Source organism: Heloderma suspectum, chromosome Z (genome assembly GCF_057233095.1).
Source record: "Heloderma suspectum isolate Gila_16-S chromosome Z, 16-S_ref, whole genome shotgun sequence".
In the NCBI taxonomy this organism is placed as follows: Eukaryota; Metazoa; Chordata; class Lepidosauria; order Squamata; family Helodermatidae; genus Heloderma; species Heloderma suspectum.
This window is the reverse complement of record NC_139476.1, coordinates 7,360,034-7,387,222: the sequence shown is the minus strand read 5'-3', so window position 1 is coordinate 7,387,222 and position 27,189 is coordinate 7,360,034. Positions and strand designations below refer to the sequence as shown.

The 27,189-nt window shown below is 46.6% G+C and overlaps 1 protein-coding gene across 7 annotated transcripts in view; it reads left to right on the top strand.

Moving 5' to 3' along the window:
* CSNK1G2 (casein kinase 1 gamma 2) overlaps window positions 1–27,189 on the top strand; it is a 77,087-nt gene that overhangs the window by 2,611 nt on the left and 47,287 nt on the right. The window contains exon 1 of one of the 7 annotated variants that reach the window (XM_084826419.1): window positions 22,296–22,469. The exons of the other annotated variants lie outside the window; for them this stretch is intronic. The gene's annotated coding sequence lies outside the window, so the exon portion shown is untranslated. Of the gene's footprint in view, window positions 1–22,295; window positions 22,470–27,189 lie in introns of those variants that run through there. 7 annotated transcript variants of the gene reach the window in all.

Sequence of the window (27,189 nt, the reverse complement as noted above, 5' to 3'; positions counted from 1 at the left end):
AAGAAAAAAACATTCAGACAAGTTATTGTGTGTATTGCCCCTCTCTCCCATCAAAGCTGCCTTTTGTCTCCCCACTATCAAAATTTAGACTGTAAGGTCCTTGGGGCAGAAATTTGCTTCTGCTATTATCCTTCTGAGAAGTCTGTGAGATAGCTTTAGGCTGAGAGATGGTGACTTTGTCCGAGCATTATGGCTCTGTCTCCCCTTGATCATCCTGCATTTGAATCTGTGGTTCAGCTTAAAAGCATTTAAGCATGTAAGACAGTAACTTCTTTCTAATGCCATGGAGGCATTTAAAACTGCATTAGGAGTTGTTTCTGAGGCAGGAAAGTCTATGTCGCAACTTGGTTGCTCTTTGTCTGCATGAGAGACATATGTGTGAGAGGATACCCCCCCCCCCGCCCGTCCCCCATACACGTGCACAGTGCGGAAGAAACTCAGAAATATGTAGTTTTTATGTAGCTGGAAAAAGTGCAGAAAATGGCAACTAAAATGATTGCGGGGCTGGAGCATCTCCCTTAATGAGAGAATGTTACAACAGCTGGGATTGTTTAGCTTGGGGGAAAAGGAGGGTCAGGGGAGACATGAGAGGTCTACAAAATTATGCATGGGGTGGAGAATGTGGAGAGGGAGACATTTTTCCCCCTCTCTCAAAATACTAGAACTTATGAAGCTGATTGGTGGGAGATTTGGGACAGATCAAAGGAATGTCTTCACACAGCGCAGAGTTAAACTATGGAATTCGCTACCACAGGATATAGTGATGGCCACCTATTTGGATGGCTTTAAAAGGGGGTTGGACAAATACACGGAGGAGAAGGCTATCGATGGCTATTAGTCCTGATGGCTATGCGCTACCTACAGTACCATAGGCTGTGAGCCTATGTACACCAGTTGCTGGGGAACATGGGCGGGAGGGTGCTGTGGCACTCGTGTCCTGCTTGTGGGCTCCTGGTCGACAGCTGGTTGGCCACTGTGTGAGCAGAATGCTGGACTAGATGGGCCCTGGGTCTGACCCAGGGGGGCTCTTCTTACGTTCTTATGACATGAACGCTAGCATCTTCTCTGACGTAACTTACTGTGGTTGTCACATGTCTGTGCAAATGTCATTTCTCAATAATAACCTTACAAAAACGCACTTTCAAGCTGTGTTCTGGGGGGTTCCTCGAGGAGAAGCACGGTCATGGAAATTGAGCTTCCTCCCGCCCCCACAAAAGGGGTTGCCCAGTGCTGTGGGATTTCCCCTGTCATGTGCAGGCATAGGGGAACATTGGATATGTTCTGACGTACTCTCCATTCTAGTGCACCACCTGTGAGAGTGCACATACCCCCAGAATCCTCCGAATCATTGTGGCGTTCCGTGGCAGACGTAAACCAATTCTCCAGCAGACCAGTCAATGTGAGAGGCAAAAAGTTTGAAAAACGGAGCGGTGGAGTCTCTCTGTGTGAACTTCACTGCCGCAAATGTGCAAGAGAGGCGCGTCCAAAACAGAGGCTGTACCGCAATACAGTTGCTGCCTCTCTAGACAGAACAAGGGCCTATCCATTCACTTCTTCTTGCTTGTTCCTGTGAGTTGGCTGAGGCAGAAAAAGCACTTTTTGAGAGGAGAAAGGAGACGGCAGGAAACATGTGGGTGGTACAATCATTTCTGTTTCTGGCTGATTCCCTTCTCTCCTGAAGCTGGCTGGAAAAAGATTTGTCTGGCGTGAGAAACGGCCAATGTTAAATAGGTGATCCCCCACCCCACCCCACCCCATCAGTAATGCCACAGTGCTACTCTAGGTGAGTATTATTCTTTAAAATACTTATTTAGACTGGTGGCTTTCATGTTTGTCTTCTAGAATTGCAGAAAATGCTTATTGGCTGTTCCTCAGGGAGAAAGCCAGTGATGGGGGGGGATTTGGGGGGGGGAGATGGCTTGTCCACTCTGCAGTGTGCAGATGTGGGTGGGTCTTTGGGGCGCTTTTGGTTCACGTGGGACAATGCTGAGGCACAATGCGCTGACGGGTGCCCCGCATACACTGAGCGGATACCTTCTGGATCTGTCCTGAAATCCTCAGCGGAATGTTTGAAAACTGCCGTTCAAGAGTTGAACAGCTCCTGCTTCTGTTAGAAAGATCCGTGCGGGTATCATAGAGGGGCTGAGCTTGGTTCATGGCCACCAGCCACCAACCACAGCATCTCGTTTTCCGCTCATCTATCTTTAGTCACTAAAAAAAAGCAGCACCAAAACAGCTGTCTTTTGGAGAGGTGTGAAAGTTATTGAACCCGCGCCTCTCCCTGCAGAAAGCATTCCTCCCACCCCAAAACACCACCCCCCCGTCTCATTGTCATCATTTGGAAGAAATTTCCCTCTGTTCCTCCAGCCCACTCAGGGCTCACTGCTCACTGAAATTAGTAAATGACTGACTCAGTGGATTGCTAAGAGCATCTGAGTCCTGAGCTGAGTTGGAGAATCTCTCTCCCCAGGAGCCTACTCTGAGGGAGGCTCGGAGGGTGGCAACCTTTTTGGTGGTGGCTCCCCATTTGTGGTATAATCTCCCCGATGAGGCCTTCTTGGCGCCAGCATTGTCATCTTTTCGGCCCTCTTCTCTCAGGCATTTGGCATTGTATAATGAGTCTCTTGATTGTTTTTGTTTTAGATATATATTGTTGTTGTTTGTGTTATTTGTTTATTTGTCATAATGTGAATGGTTTTTATATTTTATATAATGGTTTGTAATGGTTTTTAATTTTTTTGAACCGCCCAGAGCACTTTGGCTATGTTTGGCTATAGAATTATTATAATAAATGAAATTAAATGTTGCTCCTGAAAGTATTACAGCAGGGGCAGGAAACTTGCAGCCCTCAAGATGTTGTTGGATTAGGCCAAAAGGTCTGTCTAGTTTTCGGCAGCAGCCAGGCCGATTCTTCTGTGAAGCTTGTGAGCAGGGCCCTCCCTGCTTGAATATCAGGTGCTGCTGAGAGCGGAGATGGACTGCTTCTGACTGTGGAGGTTCCCTCCAGTTACAATAATTTATAGCTGGGTCACATCCACAAGGCCCATCCAGCCCATCATCCTGTTTCCTACATGGCCAGCCACATACCCCTGGAAACTTCAGGGGGCAGGCACATTGTTTTATCCCCAGCAGCTGGTACTTTGGGGGTAAACTTATTGATGTGAAGGCCCAAAAAGAAACCGGAAAAATTTGGGAAAAAAACATTTTTTTCCCCAAGGACCGTCTTTGTTTTCCCCCCGAAAAATTGAACAGCTTTGGATTATGAAATATTTTCTTTTAGAAGGTAAGACGAAGTATTTAAATATTGTTACCCAGCCTTTACTCCCCCCAAAATGATTCCTAAAATCTGTGTAGTTAGAACACTTTTATAGAAAGACTGGAGATGTAAAATGTCTGGAAATAATTACGCCCTGAGGAAAATGTTTTTTTTTATAAGATTCCCAGCATAGTTACTTCTTTCATTCCTTACTAAAATTATTGATCGAAAATATAGTTTACTGATAGATATTTATGCTCAGTTTCCCAGCATGTGAGTAGAGTCACTATTGTGCATTCTCGACAGTAAATGTGCTTGGGTTGTGTTCTGTAGAGTCCTGTGTTTCTGATGCTCTAGCAGTCATTTAATGTAGTTCTAATCTGTTCAAACAATAATTACAAATTTCCTAAATTTACTTTCAAAGGTTTTAAAATATAATGATTTATGAGCAAACTAAGTCATACATAAAATAACTCCGGGAACATACAGGCTGCTTTACATTCCTAACACGGCCTTCCTCAACCTGGTGCCCTACAGATGTTTCGGGCTACAGTGGCCAGCATTCCTGACCGCTGGCCATCCTGCCTGAGGCTGATAGGAGCTGAAGTCTGGAAGGCACCAGGTTGGGAAGGCTGTCATAAAGCAACGAAGTGACTTTAGATCTGTAAAGAGTGCTAAAAAAATAAGTATTGCTTATTTTTTATCCCCCCCCCCCAATTTCCATTTTTTTCTGGCATCCCCAGAAAAAAACCCGTTTCTTTCCCCATGGGCTCAAAATTCCCTGAAATTTTTACATCTGTCTCTGAACGGGAAGGTTTCCATTTAGCTAATAGCTGTCATAGGTACGTAAAGAAGAACCCTGCTGGATTGGACCAAAGGCTCACATCACGGGGTAGATAAATTCTATGCCAAAACATCTGGAGGGTGACAACTCCTTTCAGCCCTCCCTGTTGGCTGTGCTGGCTAGCGCTGATGGGAGTTGTAGTCCAAAACAAGTTGCCCACCCCTTGCTTACTTAGGCCAGCTTTCTGTTCCCACAGTGAACCCACAAGTAGGAGCATGATGCCCTCTTGTTCCTGTTAAATTCCTCTGTTAATTTGTCTAATCCCCTTTTAAAGCCATCCAAAATTGCCAGCTTTCACCACATCCTCTGGTAGCAAATTCCATAGTTGGACTATGTGCTGTGTGACGAAGTCCTTCCTTTTATCTGTCCTGAATTTCCCATCATTTGGCGTCATGGGACAACCCCTTTGGGTTCTATTGTGGGAGAGGGTGCCTAGTGTGCAGAAAGGGATAGGGAAATGTTTTCCTCCCTCTCTCATAATACTAGAACGCAGTGGGGTCATCATCCCATGAAGCTGACGGGTGGGAGATTCAGGACAGACCAAGGGAAGTCCTCCACACAGCATTATATAGTGGAGTTCTCTGCTACCAGATGTAGTGATGGTTACCTGTTTGGTTTTGTTATTTTTATTTATTTATTTATTTATTTTATTGCATTTATACCCTGCCTTTTCTCCTCTTGCAAGGAACCCAAGGCGGCTTACATTATCCTCCTCCTCTCCATTTTATCCTCACAACGACAACCCTGTGAGGTGGGTTGGGCTGAGAGTCTGTGACTGGCCCAAAGTCACCCGGTGAACTTCCATGGCCGAGTGGGGACTAGAACCCGGATCTCCCGGCTCCCAGTCCAACACTCTTGCCACTACAACACAGACTCTCATTTGATGGAGGAATCTGTACAGTGGTAATTCTCTTCTCCCTGCAACCCCCACCCCCCCACGTCTTTTCTCTTAAAGGCAACAACCAGTTTAGTGGTGCAGTGGTATCTTTGAAGATCAGCTTTTGCTGGAACTTTGCAACCAGGAAGGGGATCGGTGCCTAGATAGGTTGTGGCTGAGCAGAGAGTTGAACCCAGATGTTCAAGGTTCAAGTTGGCTACTGTTACTCACACCTTTCTGCAAATTGTAATACAGACCTGTTCAGCAAGCGTCTCCAGGAAGACCGTAGTACACTTTGCTTTTCTTCTTTTGCTCCTTCTTTATTATTTCTCTAGTGCACATTCATATAGCTGGTTTATAAAACATCACTTGCCCTGCAGCATGTATGAAGTATGTCCAGGCAACCACTGAGTTGGAAACGGATGGGCTCCTTTTTCTCCCTTTCGGGTCCTTGAGATGGCCAAAGTAAAACGGTCTTGTATTCATGAACGTCAGCATGATCATTGCAACATGTGGGGCTGCCCTTGGAGACTGTCCAGAAATGTCTGTACCCCTTCCAGCTATCGACAGCGGCAGGCTGTTAACTGAGCATTACTGTGGCGAATGCATTTCTCCCATTGCTCAAATACTTCTTTCCGTTTCTATCTTGCTTCTGGGCACTGAGGGGCCAACTTCATCGGGCCCCTGACCCATGATTTCCTCTTGCAGCCTTCGTCATTGCTAACTTCTGGATCTGGGGTGCACAGCCCGTAGCTCACATGCGACCCCTCCGCCCCATGCTCCCTCATGGTGCTGCTACTGCCAAATTCCTCCCCTGCAAATTGCCGATTGGCATTGCCCATTGTAGCACCGATAACAGCAATGCTCTTTGGGTATGCTGTGGGAGGCTTTAGCTTCCCCGTCAGCGACTCCAAAGTACCCTCCCCCCCCCCAGTGATCTTGCATGTGTTTGTGCGGCCCCCAGATCCCCCGCCAACGGCAGACACAGCCCATGGGCACAGCATTCTTCTAGGTGCTGGAGAGAGTCTGTCTCGTTTGCCCAAGCTTTTAACAGTAATGCATGCTGCCGGTTACCTGTATCTTGTGTTGCTTACCATGCTTTGGAGAATTGTCTTAACCCTCCTTGTCATTTACCGTTGGCAAGCTTTTGTATCGGAACTTGTAAGCCGCCCTCAAATGCGCTCATGGTGGAAATCCACATTTTAGGAAACATACACAGCAAGCTAATGCTGTTGCTTGGGGGAGGGCGGTGGGGCCCGAGGCTCACATTTGACCGCTGAGCATTGGGCTGCTTTTGATACTCTTGGGACTTGTGAGTGCCAGCAGGCCCTGTTACTGTGGAGGACGTAGGTCTTGCACAGGTGCGGCAGGTGGAGAGGAGGACGAGGTGATGGTGGCAGGCCAGCCGTTCTTTCTAGAATCAGATTGGGAGCTTCCTTCTCCATGCCACCAGCCGATACTAAAACTAGCGACAGATGGGGCATTATTGGCTGTTTCCTGATGTGGTGGTAACAGTAGGCCGAGGTCCCTGGAGACCGTGCTGATTAGCAGCCCCAGCAGCTGTGTGCAATTTCTTGGGGAGAGTCCCTCCTCCTCCCTGTTTCGTCCGACCCTGTGAGCATCTGTTTTTCTCACTGGTGTGCAACTGGCATGTTCCAAACCTGAATGGCACAGCGGGAACATACTGTCCAAGTATTCCTGGTAGAATCCCAGCCTTTCCCCTCCCCTCCCCTCCCCACTCCACCATCACCACCGCCCGGGGCCTTGGTGCTGGGTTTAGCAGCATTGGCTGGTGTATGCAGATTAGACTCTGGCAGCAGGCAAAAATCTGGGTTGCTGATTCAAAGGAACTTTTCTCCAGGGCTGGGGGCGATTTATATAGCGCTCAGGGTCACTCTGGAGGGAATTGGGAGAAAGATTTTTGTTCTCTTTTCTCAGGTTGGCTGTTGTGCAGTGTTGCACAACAATGGGTTTGGGGTTCCTGAGCCTTAGTTTCTTGGGGGTCTGGGGTTGAGTCCTTTCGGTGGGTGGGGCAAGTCAGCCCTCTGGCAGCCTATTGAGAAAGTGTGGCCCAGTTAGCTTGAGAGGTGGATGGTGGAAAATAATAGGGCTGCAATGTTTAATCTCGAGGTGCAAAACTTCCAGGGGCCAAATCCAACCCTTGAGGGTTCCACGCTGCTTTCGCTGATCCCACCTCTTTCCCCGACCAATCATCAGTTTGTTTGTTTGTTTATTACATTTATATCCCACCTTGTTTCCTTCTTGAGGAACCCAAAGTGGCGTACATAATCCTCCTCCATTTTATCCTCACAAGAACAACCCTGTGAGGTGGGTTGGGCTGAGAGTTTCTGATTGGCCCGAAGTCACCCGGTGAGCTTCCATGGCCAAGTGGGGACTAGAACCCAGATCTCCCGACTCCCAGTCCAACACTCTCACCACTACACCACACTGGTTCTGGTGATTTCCAACTGCAATTGGTGCTTTTGTGCTGTTTTTTTTCCCCATTCTAAAAGGTTCAGTTGCCTCTCCAAAGGACTGGCAGAAAGATACTGGAGGTTTTTTGGTGTGAAATTTGGCCCTCTGTCTGGAAGAGCTTCAACCCCCTTGGTTGAATCAGTTTGATTAATCAATTGAAAAGCTACCAGCAGATTAATTGGGCAGGAATGGAGGAATATATTTGGGCGGACAAATATATCCATTCTGTATATGAATATATCCATATGAATATATCCATATTGTACTGTTTTTAATATGGGTACTTATTCAGAAATCACCTTAAAAGCCTGTCTTGTTTCTCCTGTCTCTTAAGAGCGTTATCCTGTCTCTTGCCAGGATAGGAAGAAATGGGGTGACTCTCCTGTAACACATGCGTACCCCATCTAAAAACAAAACAAGTACGCTCCTTGCTTCAGAAATAGTGTTTTCCTCCACCTGCAAACTTCTGCACATTTATTCCATGAACTAGCTGATGCTGATGTAGTTAACGATGTTTTTTAAAGTCAGGCTGCTGTCTTAGAAACTAATAATGATGATGATCAGTAGAGAGCCAGTGTAGTGGTCAGAGCTGAGCCGCTGGAGGAACATAAGAACATAGGAAGCTGCCTTATACTGTGTCAGACCATTGGCCCATCTAGCCCAGTATTGTCGACACTGACTGGCAGCAGCTCTCCGGGGTTTCAGGCAAGATTCTTTCCTCGCCCTACCTACAGAAGCCGGGGATGGAACCTGGGACTTTCTGCATGCAAAGCAGGCGCTCTGTCACACTGAGCTGTGGCCCCAAATGTGGGCCCACATTCCCACTCAGCTATGAATCTCTTTGGGTGACCGTAGGCCAATGTATCTCGATCTAGCCCGCCTCACAGTGTCGTTGTGATGATAAAATCTGGAGAACCACATATGCCCCTGTCAATTTCTTGGAGGAAAGGTGGGATATAAATGTAATAAATTGTGCATTTATATAGTGTTAACCTGAGTATTCCAAGCCATTTTGTTCGCATCCTCTCGCCGTTCCTTCCGATGACCCTGTAAGGTAGGCAAGTATCCTCAGATGAGAATACTTGATGCTGAAAAGGTGTGGCTTGCCTACAGCTCCCCTAGCAAATTTGTGGCGATTCAGGGACGCTTTCTGTGCTCAGGTTCTGTTGCCGAATCAGGAGTGTGAGAAACTGCTGTACTTCGGACAGTTTAACCTCTCCTCTTTCTCCTTTCTCCTTGCTCCCTTTTTCTTTCAGCACCCTTTCAAGTTAGACTTACGTGCTTGATAGATTCTCTGCTGAATCACTGGGAGCTGTTGTCATATTTTGTGGAGAGAAAAAATGTTTGGAAGCAAAAACTCCCACGCATGTGGGGGGAAGAAAAGTCCAGTGTTTGGTCAACGCTGAGCTAGAATGATCTGCAAAGGGCAGCGTGAATGGCTCTCTCTCTCCCTTTTTGCAGGCCAGGACGGGCTGGAATAGGAAGAAATGCCTCATCCTTAAGAGGGGGGCTCTCAGAACTATTCCCACGTTCAGGCCTAGACTGTGTGTGTCTGTCTCCTCAGACCCCAAGACCCCCGAGATCTGTTGCTGAAGCCTGAGGCGCAGCACCTGTAAGGTACAGCTCTGTTGATCAGGCAAAGGCAGAAGGCTGGGCTTCTGGTGCTTTATGGGGCTCAGCCAATCCAGAGTGCTTCATATATCATGCTTAGACTACTGCAATCCACCCTCCGTGGGGCTACCCTTGAAGAACACGTGGAAGCTACGTTCGGTGCAAAATGTGGCAGCTAGCTGCTAACCAGTGCATGGGATCAGGACCGTATTATACCTGTCCTGAAAGACCTGTACTGGTTGCCAGTTGTTTTCAAGGCTCAATTCGAGGTGTTGGTTTTAACCTTTAAAGCCCTAAACCAGGGTGGGCAGAAGGTAGATCTCCAGCTGTTTGGGGCTTTGACTCCCCAAAGCCCCTGCCAGCATGGTCAGTGGTCAAGAATGCTGGGAGTTAAAGTCCAAAACATCTGGAGATCTGCTTTCTGCCCACCCCTGCCCTAAATGGCTTAGGACTTGGCTAAGTCTGTCTTGTTATGAACCTGCCCAGGTATTAAGGTTTGTAGGGGAGGCCCTTTTGAGGGCACTGTTACCCGCAGAGGCCCATTTGTGGGGTCTTTCTCCTCTCGTCATCATAATAATGATGCTGATTAATAGAGGACCAGTGTAGTGGTCAGAGTTGGGCCGCTGGAGGAACCTGGGCCCACATTCTCACTTGGCTATGAAGCTCATTGCATGACCATAGGCCAATGTGTCTCAGTCTAACCTGCCTCACAGTGTTGTGATGATAAAATACACCCCTGTCAACTTCTTGGAGGAAAGGTGGGATATAAATGTAATTAATGTGCATTTATATAGTACTTACTGAGAATTCCAAGCCATTTTGCATACATCCTCTTGGTAATCCTTCCAGTGACCCTGTAAGGTGGGCTTTACAGGTGGGTAAGGCCACACTGTCTTGGTGTGAAGATGCATCTTTTTAATTTACCCTTTTAAAGTATGTAGTTTTAATTTTTTTTTACTGTTTTCTTAATGTTCTTGTTTTTTAACTTGTTTTAAGATTTTGTTTTAGATTATTGTACTCCGCCTTGGTGGCTTTTTAGCAAAGGAGGCGGTATATACCTGCTAATATTAAAGTAAACAAATAAAAATACAGCCTACCAATTGTAGGATTCCATGTCTCCAGGGCTGGCTCCAGGCTTAACCGGGGGTGAAACGGCCTCTGGTGGACTCCATACCATGCCGGGGGGCCCTGGCAGGTTTACTGGGTAACCACAGCAGCATCAGGCCGAGCAACGTTGGGTAATATTCTAACCACCGTTTTAAGTCCCCGCAGTGCTGCAGACTGACACAACACTGGGGGGAATTTAAATGGCCAGACCAAGCCACCTGAGTGATGAAGGAAAAATAAACAAAGTGTGGTCTGGGGCTGTGTTGTCCCAGCAGCTACCCAAGCACACCAGCCAATGGCACCAGCATCGTGGATAGCACAGCTTCGAGGGACTTTTCTCCACCTGCAACTCTGTCAGAGCAGGCAACACTGGGCTAGATGAACCAAGCAGAAGAGAGCTCCCTCCAGTACCAGAAGCAGTGAGCCTGTGTATACCAGTTGCTGGGGAACAGGGCTGTTGCACTCGTGTCCTGCTCGTGGGTTCCCGGTCGACAGCTGGTTGGCCCCTGTGTGAACAGAAAGCAGGACTGGGTGGACCCTGGGTCTGATCCAGCAGGGCTCTTCTGATCTCATGTTCTTCGTAATGCAGCGAGGAAAGCGGCAGAGGCTTTGCACGCGGAAGGCCCCAGGTTCCGTCTTCAGTGACAATGGTTTTGGGGAAGGAGGGCTGGGGAATGTCCGCCTCACGTCCTGGAGAGCCTTTGCCAGGCGACGAAGGTAATACCGGGATACGGCAGTTTTGTGTTCTCCTGGGCAAAAATGCGCAGCTGTGCTCTGCCACAGCTTAACAGTGGAGGAGCATGTGCTTTGCATGCTAAAGGTTCCAAGTTCATCCTCCATTTGGAAAGATCTCGGATAGTGGGAGATACTTTTCTCTTCCCGGGTCCTTGAAGAGGTAACGGCCAGCTGGGACGGAGCTACATGGTTCTCAATGTTCTGATTTGGTACAGTACATCCTGTCTGTCTATGCAGGTTGCCTGCCATTGATCCCACCTCCGAGTTACGATTGCACCTTGGCCATGTGTCTGCTTGGTCCCTCTGGGCAAGTGAGCCTGCCAAGCAGCCATTTAAATCCCAGATTAATAGAATCCTCCGTAGCAAATGATCCCCAGCTGTGCCACAGCAGTTGAACATTTCTGAGTATGTGTCTTTTTGTGGGACATTGTGTTATAGGTCTTCACGCTTTCTCCCCTGCGTCTGCTGGAAGCATGGATACTCACGAGCCGTGTTAGCGGGACTCTCAGGAGTTAGGGGAAAGAGGAAGTGTTGGTCTCTGTGAGGCTGTTTCGGTAGCATCGCTCAGGTCAGACTTTGATGTGTGCTTCTCTGGCATTTGTGTGTCCCAAGACCTGCCCTAAACATCTTGGAGCCAAGGTATCTGAAAGATCACCTCCTCCCATGTAAACTTGCCTATAGTTTAAGATCTTCTTTGGAGGCCCGTCTGTATGTCCCAATGCCAAGAGCAGCTAGGTTGGTGGGAAGACAGGACAGGGCCTTCTCTGTGGCAGCACCCCACTGTTGGAACTCTTTTCCTAAGGCCATTCGACTGGCACTTCCATATTCAGTTTTAGAAGGGCTATTAAAACTTTTTGTTCTGCGTGGCAGTGCTAAATACTAATTTTAGTATTTTAAGGGCACTATCCTACGCACATTTAGACAGAAAGAAGTCCTACAACTCTCAGCATTCCCCACCTAGCCATGCTGGCTGCGGAATGCTGGGAGTTGTAGGACTTCTTTCTGTCTAAACATGCATAGGATTGTGCCCTTAAATGTGTTAACTCTGCACTGTGTTTCTTAAGATTTTCTTCTGTTCTTAATACTGCTATTGATGATGTTTTACAGTTTTAAATTATTTTTAGAGTTCTAGAATTGTTTAAAAAAATGTTTTCGGAGTTTTTTAAATCATTGCAGTTTTAACTGAAGTCACCTTGCTGGGTGGGTAAGCTGAGTTACCTGGGCTGAAAGGTGACTCGTACATTTATCAAAGAAATAATAAAAAGAGTGCCTCATTGCAGAGGAATTCAAACTCAAGCCCATATTCTGGCTACATGTCCTACGCCACTCTGCCTGCAATGAGATGCAAAGGCTGAGATTATGACTTGAAATATACATCTCAAATGGAGACAGTGATGCCTCATGGGGGGGTGGGGGTTGTGAAGCAATTCTCACCCATAAAATACCTCCTGGTTTATAAAATGAGCCGAACAGTAGGGAAAAAAAACTTTTTTCTCACCCGTAAAATACCTCCTGGTTTATAAAATGAGCCGAACAGTAGGGAAAAAACTTTTTTGGGGGGCTTAATTTAATGCAAAGTATTTTTAAAAGGTGATTAGAAATGAGAAATGGGTGGGTGGGGGGAATACATGGATTTGAGGTATCTCTTATGCATCAAATCCCCTGCCCTATTTGTGGTGATGGGGGCCCCCTGAAAGAGGAAGGGGCTCCATCACTTCAGGCAACAGGTGGCTTCCTGTTTTTCCCTCCCAGAATGTTGTTGCTGTCTTTGTAGGAGAGGCTTTGCATTACTGCTTTCTATATCCACACGTATAGCTGGGACATTTGGCATTATCTCCACACTTGGAGTGTGGAAGGACATTACTGCCTCTCACACTTCCATGGAATATGAAGTTGGGCTCAGAAATCCAGCTTCCAGATTTATTCATGATTTTAAGTTTCTTTATTATTGAGATTATCAAGTTCTCCCCAGAGAGAGTGTCTAGAGTCATTAAGCGCTATCACAGCCCGTACCAGCGTGTCTCTGGCCTAAAATTGAACTTGTTTTCCACTATAATGCAAAGCATGTGGTCTTTTCATCTTAGAGGTATCGAGGGATATAAAGCCACCCTTAATGAGCTGTTTGCCAGTAGCAGCTTTCGTTTTGTGTTTTTAACAGACGTTCAGTCAGTCTGTCCTTCTGGGCAGTTTGTGACCCTCCAGATGTTGTTGGTACAACTCCCATGAGCCCTAGGCAGCATAGCCAATGGGGAGGAATGATGGGTTTTGCAGTCCAACAACATTTGGAGGGCCATACGGTTTCCACTGCTCATCTGTGGTCTGTTGCCTTCAGATCTGCAAGACAGCACAGGGCCTTTTCGGTGGTCGCACCCAGGATGTGGAATTCCCTTCCCAGAGAGGCCTGGTTGGCCCCTTCTCTTGAGGCCCTCAGGCAAATGAGAGTTGCAGTACAACACAATCTAGAAGCCCACACGTTGCCCACCCCTGCTGTATCTCCCCCGCCCCCCTTCTCTACAGTTCTCCAGTGTTTGGTCTCCTTTGGTTTGGCCCTTTCCATCAGGCAGGAGGCAGGGCCAATGTTCACAGTGAATTATTGGCTTTCCCTCGTCAAGGTGGTTGTGGGTCCCACCCTTCTCCCAGACCTGATTGGGAAGCAGGATTTTCTGCTGAGGTCATAGAGCAACCTTCCTCAACCTGGTACCCTCCAGATGCTTTGGACTTCAACTCCCATCATCCCCAGTCATCATAGCCAGTGGTCAGGAAGGCTGGGAGTTGTAGTCCAAAACACTGGAGGGCAGGATGGGGTAGTTGGCATATAGAGAGATCTTGGGGGCCCCCCGCATGTGCTTCTCTAGTATTTACCCCCCTTTTTCACCCCTTTCTTTAGTTGACCTGCTCTCGACACATCCTACCCAATGTGCAGGGACTGCTGGCAGTGTGAGGAAAAAGATGGGGGGTCACTCTTGGAGCAGAAAGAGGGAGGCGCAGGGAATACAACACAGTGCCATAGTGGTAGGAGAAATGGTGCCCAGGTTTTGCATGCCTGGGTACTTGATAGCTCCATCAAGCTGATGGTGACGTTATGTACACATCCCCATAAGGGAGCTGGATAGGAATCGCTTCACCTAGAACCATGGACCCCTCTGTGCCCTTCTGCTCACTTGAGCAAGAATTTATAGTGAGAAAATTCAATTTTCCTCTTCGTCTTGGTGGCTGTGAAGAGGTGCGTGTGAGCAGGGCGTGCTGAGTTTCTTAAAAGTTAGAAGAGGTGCTGAATAAGACCTTTTTTGTGGTGCGCTGGGGAGAATTTCAACGATCCTGCCACTCCTCCATTCCTAGCTCACTGAGTAACTTTGTGCAAGTCTCTTTCTCCATCAGCCTAACCTACTTCTCAGCAGCACCTCTCTTTATTTCGCTTTGAGCTGGTTTGCACGTAATGCCAGTTGGTGGGTTATTTAATCCATGAATTGGTGGAGGTGGGTGGGAGCAAGTGGGTGTGCTGCCCCCTACGTGCCTGCCACTATCACTTTTAATCAACTACTTGTGATCGACTTGTTCACAGGTTGTTGAGCGTGATGTGTGAACCTGGACCAGTGGGTTGCTTAGGGGCTAAACAACCCGGCAATTAGCCCACAGTTTGTTGTTGGATTAACCGCTGGGTTGTTTAGCCACTAAACAACCCATAGGTCTGGGTTCGGACGTCATGCTCAACAACCTATGAACAAGCCCAGAGAGCTTCGACTATTGGGTGGTGTAGAAATGAAATAAATAAATAAAGCCTATCGTAGGCTGCTGATTAAAAGTGGAAGTGATGAGTGTGTGGGAGGCGTGGGTTAATTAATTAATTAACCCATGATTTGGCATTACGTGCAAACAGGATCTTTGCGTGTAAGGGCAGGATAAAAATGTCATCTCTTGAGAGAATAAGACTGTCGTTTTATGCCCACTTATAAGAACATTAGAAGAGCCCTGCTGGATCAGAGCAAGGGTCCATCTAGTCAAGCGTTCTGTTCACACAGTGGCCAACGAGTTGTCACCCAGGAACCCACAAGCAGGACATGAGCGCAGCAGCACCCTCCCACCCACGTACCCCAGCAACTGGAGTACATAGGCTCACTGCCTCTGGTACTGGAGGTAGCCATCAAGGCAGTGAGGGAGTAAGCCCCATTGAACAGTAGGATTTTGGAGGCAATGTGCTTAGGATTGCTCTGTATTCTGTTTCAGCACTGGGCAAACTTCAGGCTTTCAGGAAGTGCTTTGTTTCTTTTAGTAGAACCCTGAGATCCACCGACCAGAGCCAGAAACAAAAGACTGTACATTTAGCTTTAAAGAATTGTGAGCCTAGGAATTTGTTCCAAGTACCAGAACAGAATGGAGCTCACCGGCCTCCCACACAGAAACTTACTCCTAGTTCGCTTCAAACTTTCATCATTTCAGCAGCATAATTTAGTGTAGTTGGGGGATAGGGGGAGTCTGTCATTGCTCTTAAACTCTCAGAACTCGGTCATCTTTGCGGATCTACTGCAAATCATCACCCAAAGATCTTCCACTACATCCAGATCTGCCTTTTATCCACCCATCTTCACTATTATCCAGAATAGTGCAAATGGCTGGCTAGTTTATGCCAAGCAAGAGAAGTTTTACCGCCATGCCCAATCGTGTCTGCTCTAGCTGAGCCACAGAATCCAGCTATTCTTGACATATATTTATCTTTGCAGGGAACAGACAAGGGTAGACACAGAACTGCTTGTAAGCCACTTGTCTGGGCGATGTGGTTAGCGTGTATAAATTGCCTCATTCATGGCTGCTCTTTCCACCTTGCCAGACTGTGAGCATCGTATTTCTCCAGGGGCCACGTGTCTTGCAGAAACAGCTGAGGCGCACGCGGGCCGTAACGGTAGACGGTGCTGCTGGCCAGCCAACCGTAAATGAATTTTCTTTCTGTCTCAATGTGGTGTTACTTGCAAAAACAAAACTGCAAAATCTTTTTACACCTCTGCAGTGTGTGTGAGAATAAACACAGTGGGTTCCATCTAACCAAATAGTTGAGTGGGCAGAGGAGTGCTTAGCCATGAAGAGCTGCCCATGCGGTGTGTTTTGTATTTGGGGCAATCCTCCTCTATCCGGGCAGTGGGATAGAAATGCTTTCTTATACAGCTTTGTCAGTTCAGGGAGCAACGATAGCTCAGTGGTAGAGTCCCTGTTTTGCATGCAAAAGGTCCCAGGTTCAATTGCCTGCATCTCCAGGTAGGGCTAGGAAAAACTGCTGCAGACAGCTTCTCATGTTCCTATTTTCGAATAATACGGTCTTTTATGTAAGTACTTGTGCGGCTTAACATAAGGCAACTTCCTGTGTTCATGTAAGAAGGGTCTGTAGTGGTAGGAACGCCAGCTTTGCATGCTGAATCCCTGGCATCTCCAATTAAAAAGAAGTAGGTGGATGGGAAAGACCCCTTTCCGCCTGACACCCTGTTCAGCTTCCCATTGAAATCGGCCCTTTATTTAGGCCCATGAGGACTGGAAACATACTTGGTCTTTAGAAGATGGACCATAGCTCAGTGGCAGAGCACATGTCTTACATGCAGAAGGTTCAATACCAGCTAAATGGACCAAGTAGGAGCCAGTGATGGGAAAGTATACCCAACGCTGGGCTGGGTGAACCGCTCTCAGCTTGCTATGTTCATGTCTTTGTATGAAGCTATCCCTCATTGTTACGGAGATCAGGTTGAAAATAAGTTCAAATTAGTCTGTTGAAGTTACTGGCCCATAATTAACGTTATTGGTTCACATCTGCGTGTGTACATAGGATACTGTATGCGGCATAAAATAAAGATAACTTTAAAAGGGAGAGGAAAGAAGGAGTTTCTTTTGGTGACACAGGAAGCTGTTTTGCTAGTCACAAGAGATCAGAGATTTACACAGCCTTGTTTAAAAGATTGGCCTCTTACCCCTGCGGGAAACCTGTAACCCTCCTGCCAGAAACAAAGACTTGAATCTCACGTGCACCAACTGGAGCATCCTTCCCCAACCTGGTGCTCAGCAGAAGTGTTGAACTACAGCTCCCATCATTCCCAGACTGCACATCTAAAGCGCACCAGGTTGCGAAAGGCTGGACTTGATCATTTTCCTTGTCTTTCCTTTTTCAGATCCCTCTTTCTTATTTTTCGGGCGCACACATATCTTTACTTAGACGGCTGGCTCATGTGCATGAGGATGTGTGTCTGTGTGTTTAGTATTTTTAGAACTTTCCTGCTTTTCAATCCCCGTGCCACTGCTTGAAGAAATTTTTTCCATTGTGACATCTCCAGTTCCCTTTGGTATTGCATGGTATAATTTTTTTTTTTTCCACCCAGCCAGGTATGGCTTGTCTTGAAAGGAGAAACCCAGGAATTATGGAGGGTGGGAGCTAGATCCTGCCATATTTTAGTGTCAGGAAAACAGAGGCAGCTTTCAATTTTTTGGTTAGGTTTGGTTGTTTGAGGTAGGTAGGAGTGTGTGGGTGGGTGGGGTGGGGTGGGGGGAGGCAGCAAGCAACCCCCCCTCCACAACAAACTACAGCATTAGCCTGTGTGTGCCTTTTCTTTAAAAAGCACAATTGATTTTCACTTCTGTGCTTGTTGCTTCTGAACTGTCCCAGTTTTGCTGGAAAATTTGCTTCCAAATTTGCTTCCTCTTGTTTGTGTTTGGTGGGGGGCAGGGGGGGGATAGGCTGGGAAATGAAGGTTATTTGCTGATCTTCTGCCAAAATCCTAGCTTTCAGTAAAGGGGCTTAAATATATATTGTAGGGGGTTTACACTTGCTGTAGACACAACAGCTTCTAGGCAGGAAATGAGCCAAGTCAACACACAGGCATTTGAATTAGAACTGGAAAAAGATCAACTATGCTAAAGACAACCCAGCCATATTTTGTTTGTTTGTTTGCACATTCCGGGATTATTTTTCTGTACATGGCAAGAAGCTGGATGTATTCTGCGTGCTTCCAAGGAAAATACATCACCTTGGCAATTCTATTTATATATTATGATTTTAATCCTATCCTTTCTTCCAAGGTGTACGTGGTAGCCCCTCCCGCTTGTTTTGTCCTCACACCAACCCTGTGAGGTGGACTAGGTTTAACCAACAGCTATTAATTACACAATACCTGCTCACCTCGGCTACAATCCTCTACTGATTTACCTGGGGGAACGCCCCATTGAAATTCACGGGGTTTGCATCTGTGTAGAGATGTACAGCAGCCTTTCTCAGCCTGGGTGGGGGATTCTGGGAATTGTAGTAAAGCATATCTAGAAGGCACCAGGTTGGGGAAGGATTGCACTATTAGAGGTGGAAAAGGTACAGGAAAGAGCACGTGAGATGATTAAGAGGGTCTTCACTACGAATATTTGTACATAGATAGATAGGAATCTGCCTTGTACCAAGTTGTAGCATTGGTCCGTCTAACTCAGTATAATCTGCACTGATTTGCTGTCCAGGATTTCAGACATAGGCCTTACCCAGCCCTATCTGGAAATGCCAGTGACTGAAGGGGCCTTCTTTATGCGTTGCAAACCATGTACTCTACCGCTGAGCTATGGCCTTTCCTCTAAAGGTAAAGTAAGTTTCTAGTCCCCATGTTTCTTCAATAAAGGGTTGATTTAAATAGGAAACTAGGATATTGCCTTATAGTGAGTCAGGGCATTGGTCCGTCTATCTCATTATTGTTTCTACAGGCTAGCTGCAGCTCTCCAGACAGGAGTATTTTTTTAGATGTACCTGGAGATGCCAGGAATTAAATCTTGGGAGCTTCCACGTGCAATGCAGGGGCTTCTACCACTGACCTGTGTCCCTTAGAAAATTGGCTTCCATAATTTAATTGTGTAGACACCCCCAAGACAGTATGGAAGCAACCACTCGTCTTCAATTAATATTTATTTTGTCTCACACACACACAGCTGTGCAGGGACTATAATTTGTGAGTGATTTTTTTACCTCTTGACTCTGTTTGTAAACCGAAAAGTAGAGAAAAGCTGCTTATTGTTTGGTTTGCTAACCATATGTTCTTTCCTAATTTAAAAATGCGGGGAGGGGGGCGGGATGACAGAAAATTATCTTATATAAAGTTTTGATAGGGAGATTTCCCTCCCCCCACCCTTTCTCATAAGACCAGAACTTGGGTCGAGTGGAGAGGTCTCACCAGTGACGTCAATTGGCATTCAGTGCAGGACTGAACAAAGTCAGTACTTACTCATGTCGCACATGGAATAAATATAGCCAAACAAGTGAGACCTGCAACAAAATGTTGCAGTGTGAAGAGCTCCCTGTTCCATTTCTGCCCCTTCCGACTGTCCATCAACATTCCGTGATCACGAGCATGCTCAGCCCTCCCTGGGGTCTTTTGGGGGTCTCTGCCTTAGTTTTTTTTTCTAAAGTTTTTTTTTTGGGGGGGTAGTTCTACAAACCTCAGTGTAACCCCAGTCTGCTGATCCCTTTTATGAGTGGGTAGTGCACTTTTGGCTACATAAGCAATGGCACTCACCACCTGAACATGGAAATAGAAGGGATGATCGTGATTAAAGTTGTCTGATAAATTCTGGGCGTCCTGGTGTTTCCCCAAGGGAGCTAGCCCCCTCCCCAACCCAGATCCTGTGTATTGCGAAGACCTTATTTTCCCAGCATTTTAGTTTCTTAGCTCTGTTGTTTTAAATCTGTTACTGCATTTTAAATCTTTGCATTGCTGCTAGATTTTATTTTGGTTTGTACGTTTTTATTGTAGTTCTAAGCTTTTACATTTTATATTATATTTTTTGATGCATTTTGTGGTTTTAATTGTTGTGAACCACCCAGAGAGCTTTGGCTGTTGGTTGGTAAAGAAAGAAAGAAAGAAAGAAAGGGAGGGAGGGAGAGAGAGAGAGAAAGAAAGAAAGAAAGAAAGAAAGGCAAGCAAGCAAGCAAGCCTGACACTGAAATACTGACACTGATCTTCTCAAGGAACCCCTGGAGTTCCCCCAAACACCACTCGAAAACCGCTGTCTCCGTGTGTGTGTGTGTGTGTGTGTGTGAGAGAGAGAGAGAGAGAGAGAGAGAGAGAGAGAGAGAGAGAGAGAGAGAAAGAGTCTATTTACATTTCATATAGAGGAAGTAATGTATGGGGTAGGTGGGGCGTGGAAGCACAGTGTGTAGAAAATAACCAGAACAGGAGAGCTCATGAAATGGGGGGGAAGCAGAACAGGTCAAGGGGAAGCCTGACTCTGAAAAGTCCATGTGAAAAGTTGGGTGGAAGGTTCCCTTGGACCAAGAAGTTTACGTGCAGGGCCTGAAGACGACATCTCTCTTCCATTGTAGCTCCCCACCAAATGATATTTAGAGTGAGACTATCTCTCAACATTCATTGATTACATTTCTATATACCGCCGAATAGCCAAAGCTCTCTGGGCAGTTCTCAACATAGAACATAATATAAAACCTTTAACATTCAAAACTTAGAACTTAGTTAAAAACAGTTAACAATAAAACTACCTGATAAAAACAGCAACTTAACATTAAAAGCCCCATCATATGCTTGGGAGTAGAGGAAGGATGACAGTGTTGGCTCCAGGCAGAGCTCACTGGGGGGCACATTCCACCATTGGGGAGCCACCACTGAGAAGGCCCAGTCTCCCTTGTAGCTATCCTCAGAGACTCCCTCAGAGGAGGGCCTGAGACGTTGACTGTAGGGTAGGTTCATACCGGGAGCCTACAGCGGCATTCTGTTAGGTATGCGGTCCTTTCTAGGTCAAAACGAGCTCCTTGAATTGGGCTCGGCAACATGCAGGCGGCCAGTACAAGCGGGCCAGAATTGGCCTTATACGCTCAGACTTTCTGGTCCCTGCCAGCAGTCTGGCCGCCACATTGGAGGTTCAGCATGGAGGTTCATTTTAGCTGACAGCTCTTTGATGTACTAAAATCATTTGTTGTTTTGACAAGTGGCCATTGACCCACAATTAGAAGTGGGTCATGGCAACTATCTTTCTGTCATCATTGATTTTTTAATTCTTTAAAGAAAAGGAGCAAGAGGCCGAGAGGATGCAGGGAAAGGGAGCACAGTTAAGCGAACAGAGAGAGATGGATGTGTACAGTTGAAAACGCAAAAATAAATAAATGTTTTGGTTTTAACCTTCAAAGCTCTAAATGGCTTAAGGCCCAGCTATCTGAGGGACCGCCTAACTCACTATGAACCTGCTCGGTTACTAAGATCAGCAGGAGAGGCCCTTTGGAAGACACCTTTGCCTGCAAAAGCCCGCTTGTTGGGCATATAGAAAGGGGGTTTCTCCTGTGTGGCTCCCAAACTCTGATGTCATTCAGACGGCCAGCAGCAGCGTCCGGTGTTTCCCCGCCCGTGCCAGTTGCACGGCCAGGATTACCCTAATTACCTCTGCCACATCGTCCGAACCTGGCACGTGATGCAGGCATAGTGACTTTTCACCCACCCTACAACCCATGGCTTGCAGAAGGGGTTGTAGGGTGGGTGAAGAGTCACTATGCCCACATCACTACCGGGTTTGGAAGCCACAGCAACCCACAATGCGGCACAGTAATTAGGGTAATCCTGCTGATGCGACTGGCGTGTGTGTGTGTGTGGGGAAACAACCAATGCTGCGTTGTTTCTCCCGCTGATCGCCCGAACCCGGTCTCTGGGTCATGCTCCCCTCTGGAGTTACGAATGGGTCTTTCTGACTCAGCTTTTACCGTTGTTATGGCTATGGCTTTTAAAGGTTGTTTTTAATGTCATGATTTTTATTGTATGAAATCTTTGTAAACCATTTTGTTTGGCTTCAGGAAGGCAGTATGGAAATACAATAATAAGTAAGACTCAGAGGGGACCATAGATCCATGGCAGAATGTGTATTTTGCCTGCAGAAGCTCCTAGTTATAGGATTTCGTGCATGTGGACTGCAAGCTACCCCCTGCTTGCGATCTCAGACAGTAAGATCGCAAGCATGTAAGCTTGCGATCTTACTGTAAGCATGTAAGCTCAGCTTGTAAGACAGGGGTGGGGCAACTGGACGAACGTCTCGCCCGACAGAAGGCTGTTTCCTACATTGCTACTACAGGAGAGCAATGGGGGATCCAAAGTTTGGCGAGTGTTTCTAGAGGGTAAGCCTGCACTGCAGGCAGGGTTTGTCTGTTTTGTGCAGCGCCTAGCTTATTTAGGGGCCTGATGAAACGAAGCGTGGCTCAGCCCTCTTTCTTAGAAAAGCCTTCCCAGGCAGCGCGATGGCTCTGTGAGACGTTCATGTGTTGTGTTTCTGATGTGGCTTCCCTTCTCAGCAGCCGTCCCTCCTCCTCCTCCAAGCAGCGGTGACGTAGGCTCAGCCGATGATGGTTCGTTCGGGCTCCTCTCTGCTTAGGGGAACTTCCTGTCAGGCTGCCTACAGCAAGCAAAGAAGGAAATAAGAGAGTTTTGAGGGGTTGGAAAGAAGGAGAAACGGCATTTTTCTCTAGGCTGCTCCGCGAAAACCCGCCTGTGTGCAAATCTGAGGTGGTTGTTTAAAAGTTATTTTAAAGCTCCTGCTTGTCTGGAGGCACCTAAAGAAGGAAAACGAGGGTAAGAAAGCCATAAACGTTATTCAGTTTAAGTACTACGTGAAATGCGACTCCCTTGATCGGTTCTCGGCAGTATGGAAGTTGTTTTGGTGGATCGGAACAAAACTCAATTTAGCCTAGTACCCAGTTTCTGACAGTGCTCAGTGAGATGCCTCTGGGAATCCCCACAAGCAGAGTGTGAAGAGCAACAGCTCTCCCCTGGATCTGGCCATCAGAGGTAGACTGCTTCTGAACATAGAGGATCCATTAAGCTGTAATTAAGAATGTGAAAAGAGTCCCTGCTAAGTCAGGTCAAAGTTTCTTACAGTGTTCACCTCAACAAGATGTCTCTGGGATGCCCATGAGCGGGGCATGAAGGCCCCCCACCCCCCAAGAAGCTGGTATTCAGAGGAAGGGTGCCTTTGTACTGTGAAGATCTCTGTCTTCTCTGGATTTGTCAAATTCAGATTTTTTGAAAATATCAATTGCTCTAATTTAAGAGATAAGTTTGTGGCCACAGTACCAAGCTCTGACCGCTCAGTTCGGAGACCTCTGGGATGGCCACTCACACTACAGATCTGGATTTGGGTTCAGCCAGCTGGCTACCCACAACCTCCCCCACTGCTTCTCCCTGGCATTTTTGAAAAGTTTCCTCTCTCCTTGCCCCCGCCCCATGTTGCATTCTTATGGAATATCTCCTATCATTTCCAGCCAGCCATGCTGGCAGGGAATGATAGGGGCTGTAGTCCAACACATCTGGAGGAAACCTTGTTGGGGAAAGCTGGAATAGTTTGTGGCATCCGAGACTGGCCTCCTAACTTTGTGTGTTAAAAAGTTAAAATGATCTTGATAAAAGATGCACTTAAGTCTCTTGGTAATTACATGTTTAGATACTTTGAGCCATTATATAGCGCATACTTCCCCCGCCAAATACAATTATTACCTTACACATTTTAAAACTATGTTTAGAAATAAGTGTACGCACCTTCTCGATGTGGAATCCAAGTACATGAATTGCCGACATTAAAAACAAATTAACAGTGCAATCCTATAAATACTCAGAAGTGCAGTGTGTTCAGTGGGTGTTTTTCCTAGTAAATACAGTTTAGGATTGCAGCCTAAAAAATGCATGGTGCTCTGTACCTTGAGATCAAGAACCCTAAAAAGGGAGAGCGGAGCAGAGGCCTTGAAGTTGCCCATCCGCAGAAAGCTGCACCCGGATACTAGCTCCCCTGGCCACCGTCTTCCCCATTAGATGTGGGAGATGTTGCCCACTGGGGCAAAGAAAGAACCTCATTTTTAGGATGTATTTCTGTTTAAATTACAGTAATTATTTATCAATACGCATCTGTAATATAAATTAGCAGTCTTCCTTTTGCAGGGGCTTTTCGTTGATATGTAAGTGGCCACCCTATCTTGAAACAACTACCAAAATGTAGAAGATGTCCACAGAATTAAATGAAGTGCCTGTGGAGTGGTGGTCAACTCATACCTGCTTATGGAGCTGAGAAGGAAAACGGAGATTTGGCCTGTAGAGCTCTCGTGTTGTAGATAGCTGCCCTTCGGGCTTGCATGCATTTCAAACTTTATTATTTATTTATTGCATTTATACCCCGCCTTTTTTCCTCCTTAAGGAACCCAGGAGGTTCCTTAAGTAGGCTGCCCAGGCAGCCTACATTATCCTCCTCCTCTCCATTTTATCCTCACAACAGCAACCCTGTGAGGTAGGCTGGGCTGAGAGTCCGTGACTGGCCCAAAGGCACCCTGTGAGCTTCGATGGCCAAGCAGGGACTAGAACCCAGATCTCCTGGCTCCCAGTCCAACACTCTAGCCGCTACACCACACTGGCTGTCTTGGACAGGTTTTGCTTCGGTAAAGAGTCCTTGGCTGAATTTGCACAAGGAACTCGGCCGACGGAATCATTGTGGGATCGAATTCCCGTTGCTGATCCTCGGTCAGGTTTCAGAAGTGGCTGATGTTCGTGGTGCAGACTTGGCCTGTGGTGTTGGAACAGGGCTACGCTGGCTGATAACGTATCTGCCCTGACTGCTGGATTAGGCCCAGAAGGGTTTTAAGCTGGGCGCAGAGCACACTGAGCAACGGCCCCCAGTTAGGCTGCAATGCTAGAAGATATTGCTGGTGTGTGTTCGCACATTGACAGCAGGGAGGACAGCTGCTGTGTTTTGGGCTGTTTTTCAGAAATGGGGGAGAGAGAGAAATCTCCACGAGGAGGAGGTAAAGCTAAATGCCTCTGGGCAGCCCTTCCTGCCTCCACCTTCTTTTCCGGCTGCAAGGAACATTTCTTTTTAAAAGCCAGCCACCATATCCCGAACAAAACTTACCTTGTTATATATAGTATGTTTTTGTGCATGAATGTGTGTTTGTGGCGAAGCTCTGCAGAGCTCCGAATCCAAGATTTATACTTCCCCTTGCTGAGATCTAGTTCATAAAATCCTTATGGCCCCCTGCCATCTCCCCTCATGCCCCCTGGACACATTTACCCTCTGGTATAAGGAAACCCTTTTCTATATACTGGTATCCCCCCCCCCCATTGGATCAACGTCTGTGTGTATTTGGGGGGATAGGGAGGGTTCCTTCAGCTTTGTGTGTGGTTCTTCCCTTTCCCCACCCCCTGGACACTGTTATAATTAGCAGTTGTAGTGTGGGTGGTGTGTCAGTGTGCATGTGGGGTATGGTTTCTTTTTTCAAACCCACAAATAGCAAGACAAGTTTGTGGGTCTGGTGACTGTTTGGATTGGGGTCAGGGAACCTGTAGCCCTCCTGGCTGATGATGGACTCCAGTTCCCAGAATCCTTGGGCATTGGCGATGGTGGTGCTGATGGGAGTTGAAGTCCAAAAACATCCGTGGCCCCCCGCCCCCTGGTCTAGAGCAAAGTGTTATTCGAGACTCTGCAGTGAAAGAAAAAGACAGGTTGATGGAAAGGAAATTTCCCCATATCGCTCTGGGGTTCCCTTATGAGCTGTTCCCTTCACTCCTTTAATACATACATACATACATACATATGTAGGTTTAGAGCCAGTGCTATGCATGTTTAGACAGAAAAAAAGTCCTACAACTCCCAGCATTCCCCAGTCAATGCTGGGAGTTGTAGGACTTTTTTTCTGTCTAAACATGCATAGCATGTTTAGCCCCCGTAGTCATATTTAGAGAAGACCCATTAAAATCAATGTGACTTAAGTTAGTCGTGAGTAACTTAAGTCCCATTTATTTCCATAGGTCTGCTCCAAGGTTGACTAAATCTGGATCCAACTTATAATATTTATTTATTTATTTACATTTCTATAGCTAAAGCTGTCTGGGCAGTTTGCAAAACTTAAACCCCCCAAAATGCAATATGATAAAATATAAAACCTTTAAAAGTTGAGAACAGAAGAAAACCAGAGTAAAAACCAGCAGCCGTATAAAGATCTAAAAACACAACAGTGCATTTAAAAACAGAACTGAAGAACTAAAAAACTTGGGAAAATCCAAAGGTTTTGACCAGGTGCCAAAAGATTACAATGTAGGTGCCAGGTGAGCGTCGCGCGGGGAGCGTATTTCACATCTGGGGTGCCAGCACTGAAAAGTCCTTCTCCTGGCTGGGGAATACTGGGAGTTGTAAGACTTTTTTCTGTCTAAACATGCATAGGATTGAGCTCTTAGGGTCAGAGCAGGTACATATGGGAGGAGACGTTCCTTTAGGTACTCTGGTCCCAAGCTGTTTAGGATTTTAAAAGTTAAAACCAGAGCTTTGAATTGGGCCCAGAAATGGATAATAAGACAACCTTGCTGGATCGGACCAAACTCCATCTACTTGAACATCCTGTTTCCCATAGTGACCTCTTGGACGTCTACAAGGAGGCAATAGCCCTCCTCTGCTGTTGAGCCCCAGAAGATAGACTGCTTCAGAATGTGGAAGTTCTATATATGCCCCAGGGCCGACAGCGGGCAATAAAACTACCCTTCACAAGTGCATTTAATCCTTTTTGTAAAAGACAACAAATGCATTTTTTCTTTACTTGCACAGTTTTGTTTTATTTACCTGAAGTTGTAATATAAAAGTCTGGAAAATGAAGGGGTTGTGGGGTGGCTGTTAGAACAGGGGGAGGGAGGGAGGAAAGAAAACCTCAAAAACCAGAGCCTCCCTGCTATATCTTGTGGCAGCAAGTTCCATAAGTTAATTATGTGTTACGTGAAGAAGTATTTCCTCTTTTTTTTCTTCTTGGTCTTTCATCTGCTGCCAGTCAGTTTCACTGGGGGACTCACAGTTCTTGGATTATAGGAGAGGAGAGGGAGGAAAAATTCTCTATCTTTTCCCCCACTCCAGAAAAACTAATTTTAATGTCATTTTATTAAACCTCTACCATCCCTCACTCCCCTCCTCGGCTGACTGTTTAGAAAAGCTCCTAATAGCCTTGCTTCATTACGAAAGGTACTGAATGCCCAACAATTCAGATGTGTTTGGTTGCAAAAGTGTACAGGAAGACATCGTGTGTCTGGATTAGGGGAGGGGGGAAGACATATTTGTCGTCCCAGAATGCACTCTGTAAGTGTGCATTCTGTAACATTTTGTGATTTGCATCTTGTGGACATGCTCAGACTTAACAGGATGGTGTTTGTTGATTGGGGGGTGGGGGGAGAGGGGCGGGTGAGCCTGGATCGAATGTTCCCCCCCCCATCAAAAACTCACTGCATGTAGAAGGCTAGTTCATCAGCAAGCCCCTTCTTCCTAAAATGCTAT